The sequence below is a fragment of the Saccostrea cucullata genome, unplaced genomic scaffold, assembly GCF_032062105.1.
Source record: "Saccostrea cucullata isolate Sc308-1 unplaced genomic scaffold, CSIRO_AGI_Scuc_v1 ctg1732, whole genome shotgun sequence".
Taxonomy (NCBI): Eukaryota; Metazoa; Mollusca; class Bivalvia; order Ostreida; family Ostreidae; genus Saccostrea; species Saccostrea cuccullata.
The window spans coordinates 74,806-82,441 of NW_026926588.1; positions in this window are offsets into that span (position 1 = coordinate 74,806).

Sequence of the window (7,636 nt, forward strand, 5' to 3'; positions counted from 1 at the left end):
GACAATGTTCGTCTCTGATATACATGACGATGGTTCTATTTTCTGTATGTACCGAAATTTGAAAAAAAATAATATTCAGAAAGGCGACAAAAGATTACAGTGGGGGAAAAAGTGTAGCAAGGCTTAGGAAGTTTAAATATCATTATAAACAGCACGTGGGTTTTGAATAGTTTCTTTTTGTGTGTTGAACAAAGACCAATGAAGACACACCCATTTAACTGTCAAGTGAACCAATCAGACACCGTTGAATTTTTCAGAAATAGAAGAATTCTTCACCATGAAGAATCAATTCTTCGCGAGGAATGGAAGCATTTGATTGGCTGAATAAGTAGGTTATGTTCTAAACTCTACCTGAAATAACAGGGTCAAATGAATTGGGAACAGACTATATTCAATATTTTTAACTCTCTTTTACGATTCTTATGAGGAAGAAAATATAATAACATGTTTTTGTGCGCACTTTTGCGCTTCCTGTATAAATATATATATTTTTACAAGTAAATGCAACAGTTATTTATCTAATCTTTATTTTATAAAAAGAGAAGGCACACTGGGGGGCGCCTGAGAAACACAAAAACCCGCCACATGGACCTTCTCCATTTCCAAAAAAAAAAATATTGTTTGCCCTCTCCAGATTCTAGATATAAAAAAACTTTATAAGGGTAGATACAATGTAAGTTAACTCTTAAAAGTTAATATGTTATTTTTTAAAATATTGGAATGATTAAAAATAAATATATTTGTCTTGGAAGTTAAAACATTTTATGTCGGGTAGGTCTAGTTAGTCGGTATGGAGTCATCGTCGGAAACCCACGGGTGATCTCGTCTTTACTTATCACCCGTGGGCAAACTAGCTGAAATATCGCCGTAAAATATGCTAATTTGTTGTTTTTAGTCAACCAATCAGAAAGTTGGAACTCTTCAATTTTGAAAAATACGTTTATTACTTTGCTATTTATGGTAAATATTTTGACGCTCGTTAAAACGTGCGAAGTTTGATTTAAAACAATGAAAGTCAATTCGTACAGGTCACTGACATTAATATCCGTCAGATATTATGAAGGAGTACCTCTTTCTAACTGCAAAATGCACTGGTGAGTGGATTTATCAGCTGTGTTAACTATGGAATGAGTTTTTCATGTTTTTGGCAATGCCGAACATGCATACGTAACGTGAACTGTGATTCGTTGTTTCACATCGCGACTCTGTGATGCGGCCAATCAACTGACCCATGCATATTTAATTACATACGACGATTTTTTGGCGAGTTTGCCCACAGGTGATAAGTGAAGACGAGATCACCCGTGGATTTCCGACGATGGTATGGAGTAGACTAACAAAAATTTTTTTTTTAAATATGGCATTGAGGAGATCTGAATAATTTTTATATTTACATGTACGTTGTATATGTACGTTGTATTTTGCGGCAGGAATAAAGAATAAAAAAGATTAGCGAAAAGAGCGTGCAAACTGATTTAAGCGCATTACCATTTTACCACTTCTTGTGTGTGCATGCTATTCCAGAGAAGAGTAATTTTTAGATTAAAGCCTTATGAGACTGTTGTTGATAATGGACCTATACATTTGCTGAGATTGTTGTACATGAACATTTGAAGATTTTTATAAAGTGTATATCTATGTGAATATAAATATCAGAGAGAACTTTGTTAAATTAAATATTTTTTCATTAACTTTTTTTTTCTAAACCATTGATATTTTTGGTTTGTTCACTCTTCTTTAAAAAATCAACTTAGATGATTGTAAAAATCGATGGAATATGGTCATTGACCCTTGCCTCTCTGACTTTCATTAATGTGGATACGTTTATGATTGTTTCTCTCTTCTTGCTTTTTTCATCTAAATTTGTTCAACTTGAATGGTAGCCTGTAGCAACAACTCGCACGAATTGCTTTAATTTTGTACAAGAGATCTCACATCCGTGGCGCCTCTACAGAGACCATTACTTTTCAAGGATAAGGCACTGGATTTTTATCTTTGGTCTTGTTTTTAGTATATATAATTTCATTGATATAGTAAACTGATAGTGGTGATAAACATGTACAAGTCTATTTCGTCACTAATAAATTGGCTTTTTCAGCTCATGCTTTAAATCTTGAAAATATGACGTCAAAGGCCCAATTTTGTAGGATTTTACTGAATATTTGTACCAATTTTAGTAAATATATTTTTGTTTGCTAAAAACGTCCTTCTAGCATTATATTTTATTGTAAAATGATAATGTAATATGTGAATATATTGAACACTGCTTATTCTCAGTTTTCTATTCAAACAACACAAATTAATGAGCAGAAGTTCTAAAAACAGAGTTTGGATAAGGTGCCATTAAGGAGGTTGTTTCCTACAGGGATGACACAGCATAAAATCTTGAAAAGGGGGCAATTTTTGACATCTACAGGTACGTTTGTGTTTCAAAATGTAACAACTTTGAATTCAAATATTTTGGGATATTTTTATGTATCAACATATTTTTTTAAAGTGTTGTGTTAATTTGTTGTTAACAATAAAAAGTTTCTGAATTTAGGATTTTCTCTTTTTTCACAGACATAAATTAACGTCAACAATTTTTTTTTTTAATTTTTAGGTCACCCGAGTTTACTCAGGTTCCTCCTTATTGCTATCTTTTTTCGTCCGTCGTGCGTCGTCCGTCTTGTTAGATCACCTGAGTAAACTATTGCTATCTCTTTTCGTCCGTCGTCGTACGTCGTTCGTAAACTTTTGAAAATTTTTAGCTTCTTCTCTGGACCACTCAACCAATATCAACTAAATTTGGTATACAGCATTTATGGATAAAGGGGAACAAAAATTGTGAATTTCATGGTCCCTGCCCCTCTGGGGCCTGGGGGGTTTGGCCAAAACCACTAAAATTAATGCAATCTTTAAAAATCTTCTTCTTTACTCCTGGGCATCAAAGAGTCAAATTGTTTGCATAATTGTAATCAGCATTGAGTCGTTTACTAAAATTGTGAAATTCATGGCCTTGGGGTCAGGGGTTCTAGTGATCGGGCGGGGCTAAATAGATCATATCGTGAAAATGAATTATTTCTTTGAAAATCTTCTTCTCTGCTCCTGGGCATTGAATAAACTAAATAAGTACATAGTTATGTTGAATAAGGCTGCTTCTTCCAAAATTATGAATTTCATGGCCCAAGGGTCAGGGGTTCTTAGGTGCTAAGGCGGGGCTATATAGATTATATAGTGAAATTGCATTATTTCTTTGAAAATCTTCTTTGCTCCTGGGTATTTAATGAACAAACCGAATGCATAGTTATGTTGAATAAAGCTGCCTCTTCCAAAATTGTGAATTTCATGGCCCTGGGGTCAAGGGTTCTGGTGTTAGGGCGGGGCTCTATTACTTATATAGTGAAAATGCATAAATTCTTTGAAAATCTTCTCCGCTCCTGGGTATTCAACAAACTAACCAAGTACATAGTTATGATGAGCAAGAAAATTTCTTCCAAAATTGTGAATTCCACGGCCCCTGGGTTGGGGGTTCTGGTGTTAGGGCGGGGCTCTATTTATCTTAAAGTGAAAATACATTAATTAAGGTCTTCCGTCTTCACGGAAGACCTTATAGTGATTCTACTGTTTCTTATTATTATTAAGGTCTTCCGTTTTCAACGGATGACCTTCTACTGATTCTGAAGATTAAGATTATTCTTATTATTCTTTTTTTTGTTTTCTTCCTAGACGCCAACTTTGAGGCCTTATATCTCACTCAATTCTCAATGGATTTTGCTCAAATTTTCAGACATTATAGACGGTAATAAACTCTATCAGAATGCTGTCAATAATTTCAAAAAGTCACTTCCGGTTTTGAGTTATTTCCCTTTAAACGAAAAATTATAGGCTTTCATTTCCAGACAAAGGCTCAGAGACCACTAGAGCTGGAGCAGAAATTATACTGGTTTTAGATAACAGAAGGATTGAAGTTGTGCACATCAGTTTTTGTTTTTCAATTTCTCTATTCAAAATGGCGCTATACAGGGGTCAAAAAATAGAACGCCTAAAAGAGCGAAAATTTACACATGTTTTCCTTTTTATCTTGAAAACTAAAAATATTTTGTTAAGACATGTTGAACAAAAGTTGTGTATAATTGCAAGGGCTTTCTTATCATACTATTCAAAAGGGGCTGGCCCCTATGATTAGGGATTTAGGGAGCTTGAAAGTTTTTGCTTTATAACTCAAAAACGGTAAATATTTCGATCTGGATTATACGAACAAAATTGTTCTTTGACACCTTTTTAATCTGATGAAAATGTTTTGTGTTCGATTATACCGGGGGTATTGCGTAATACGTAGTTGAAAGCAGGCCAGGTAAACAGGTAGCGTTTTTCATTCGGAAAGGAAATCAGACCTCTTCACGTGTATAATTTACGCAACCTTCCTATCAGTAATAAACCCTATGGTATTTAACGTTAATTTTCTTCTAAATAGGGCTTTATACGTGCTTTACGGTTCACTATTAAATTATTTATAACGATTATACTCTTTCTTTTTTATTTATTATTAATTAGTTTTATAGTGAATACGTCTTCATAAACGGAATATATTAAATCTATCTTTCTACATTGATTATTATAACAATTATAAGTTATTTTAACTTTATGCATTGAATAATTCACGATCATTAGTTGTATATATTTGGCGATCTCCAAGATCGCCTAGATGTTTGCAACAGTTATGTAATCCAACACCCGAATCCCACGCTGTCGATCGAGGTCACTAGTGTACCAGCCACCTGTCGTAAACAATGCAAGTGTCTGTGATCGTGTTTAGAATCCATTGTGTACAAAGACCTATCAATTTATAGAAAATCATGTTTTTAATTTATCGAATCAATAAGAATACTTCACCGATCTTTCATTTAATCGTAATTCGAAACACTGGTGCATAAAACATTTTGAATTGTGATCGCTTTCTTTGGCCTGTTCACGCAAAAATTATTTCTCTATTCTAATGTATTTTATTTGAATTGTAATTAAAAAGGGGCTTCGGCAAATAATTCTAATTAGTGATGGAAGTCTTGTGATACGTAATGTACTACATGTATTATGTACGTTTTATTTTTACCATCACTCTATTGTTTCTCCGTTATTTTTTTGAATATCAATAAACATTGAACGTTAAAAAAATACTTTAAAATATACTATTATTCACGTATTTGTAATAAACAGTTTACATCCAGCTTTGTCGCTTTGTGTCTAAAATTATGTAGCCCAGTCCTCATTTACAAGCACGTGTCCGCAGATAGCAGCGGGTAGGTCGATTTGAAAATCCGTTGTGTACTCCAATAGTTACAAATGGAAAATTGGGTTTGAAATCATCATGATCATGTTGACTCCTTTCATATCATTCAATTTCACTCTATTTCAGCTTGTTTTAATCAATCGTAATCGCTTGTGCATTTATTCATTTCAAGTTTTATGCCTTTTGATAGCCGGAAAAAAAACACAAGCTAGGTTTACACCATTTTTCCCTGTATTTATCGAAGTGGTAATTGTTTTATGAATTTTAAACTACATGTACGCATGCAGGATAATTGTAAGTGGAGTTAACGTTTCTAATTCACAGGGGGAAATCCAACATGAAATTAAGCACTTTTGAGTTTGCAGTTATTTGCTACTAAACTTAAAATGATATTGTACAGAATGGTATACTATTTCGTCCAATAAACAGAATATTTTACATGCCTGTACATTACAATGTCAGTACGAATTTAATTGATGCAAAGCATCAAATTGGCTGCAAAGCAAAAAAATTCTTTCACATGCAGGAAAGCACGTCAAGATATTCAAAGCTGAAATAGTTTTTCAATTCTATTTCAGGCTGTTTTCAAAGGAAAATAAAAAATAATTTTACCGCATTTGCTCATAAATAGATTTATCGATGTTAAAAAAAATCATAATCATTGATGTATAAGAAGAATTTATTGTCATCAAAATGAAGGTGTAGACCTGTCCGAGCCTCGATACCCTCGATCTTGATTACGTGATAATGCTCATGGTTTCTGCAGAGCAGGCTATGCCGCAAACCGCAGTGCAAAATTAAAAACAATATATCTTCATGATCTTTGTGTCATTTGTAGATGTAGAGCAAATTCAAAACAATTTTTACTAGAAGTTGAAAAACTCCTCATTTTTTTTTATTCACCATGCACTTTAACCACATCATCATTATCCGGAAAATCAAGAGATTTCTTTTCAAATTTTACACACTCTCAGGCTGGGGAGTATCTGATGTAAACTCTTTTTATATGACCATAAATTATCGATGATCATGAGATATTAATGACAATGAAATTGAAATATATTTCAATATTTAATATTAATTAAGTTTAAGCAAGTTTTTAAAATATTTTACGCATGATTTTTACTTATTTTATTGAAGTAATGAAAAAAAACGTCTCATTTCCCCATGTGCACTCTCTAACACAATCACATAATAAATATTGGCCGCTACCGCAGCCGATAATAATTACATGTTTTATATTTATGAACTTTTACATAGGAGAGCGGCTAAACATATACATCCAGAGCTTTCAGAATACGATTTTACAAAATTAGAAAATTCGTTATTGCCTATTTATCATAAAATATAAATTAAATTCTTTCCTTAATTTTTGAATTCAGTATTTAACTAGGTACTTAAATTATCGATTCGCTCTGATATTTGGTTGTATAATGATTACAATGTATATAAACGTCCATCTGGTCAGTCATTGTTGCTTGACGACATCTTGTTTTCTCCTCTCACATTGGTAGCGCGTATGAACAGAGGTATGAACACAAGCTTGTAAACAAAATAAACGGCAATTCACAAAAAAGGAAAACCAGAGGAAAAAAAGTGTCTGTGTAGATGAAATACACAACTCATTAATTTGTTTATGAACGACCCATACGTTTTTTTCTTTCTCTCACACTATGCATTTCGACTATACGGGAAAAAGATCACTAGAACCTTTGGTTATATTAAAAGAAAGGTGTTGGACCTTCAAACGGCACTATATCCGAACAGCTATTATACAGCCTATCAAATATATCACGGCGTCAATAAAAGAATTATTTATATATTTCAAAAAATACTAATTTCATTCTACGAAAAGCCACGCAGCTGTATACAGACATTCCCAAATAATGTTTCATGGGCCGACTGGTTGTTAAATTCCTCTCATCACTATAAGTACCCCATCCCTTAAAATGAATACAATGTCTTCCTTCTAAGCAGAGAATGTCAGTCGGTTGATTTGTTTTTGTACATGCATATATACATGTAGTTTAGGGGTTGAATTCCGAGACTGAAAGTTACGACCTATTTTTATGTAAACCAATAATCATACATGACATGTCATGAATATGGCCAAGGCATTTGGTGTTTGTCGGACGTCTTCCATCCTTCCTACTTTCTGTCCTTCCGTCTCTCCTTCTGTCACACTTTGCCTTTAGCTCAGTTCAAAGCTCAGTTTCAAACAAACTATCCAAGATATTTTTATCAATCTTTATATACTGATAGAAATTAATTAGAGTTATGTAATTGCATTAACATTTTTTTAACTTGACATGATATACATGTACATGTATATACCTCACTTTACTTCAATAAGTGTTTAGCTCAGTT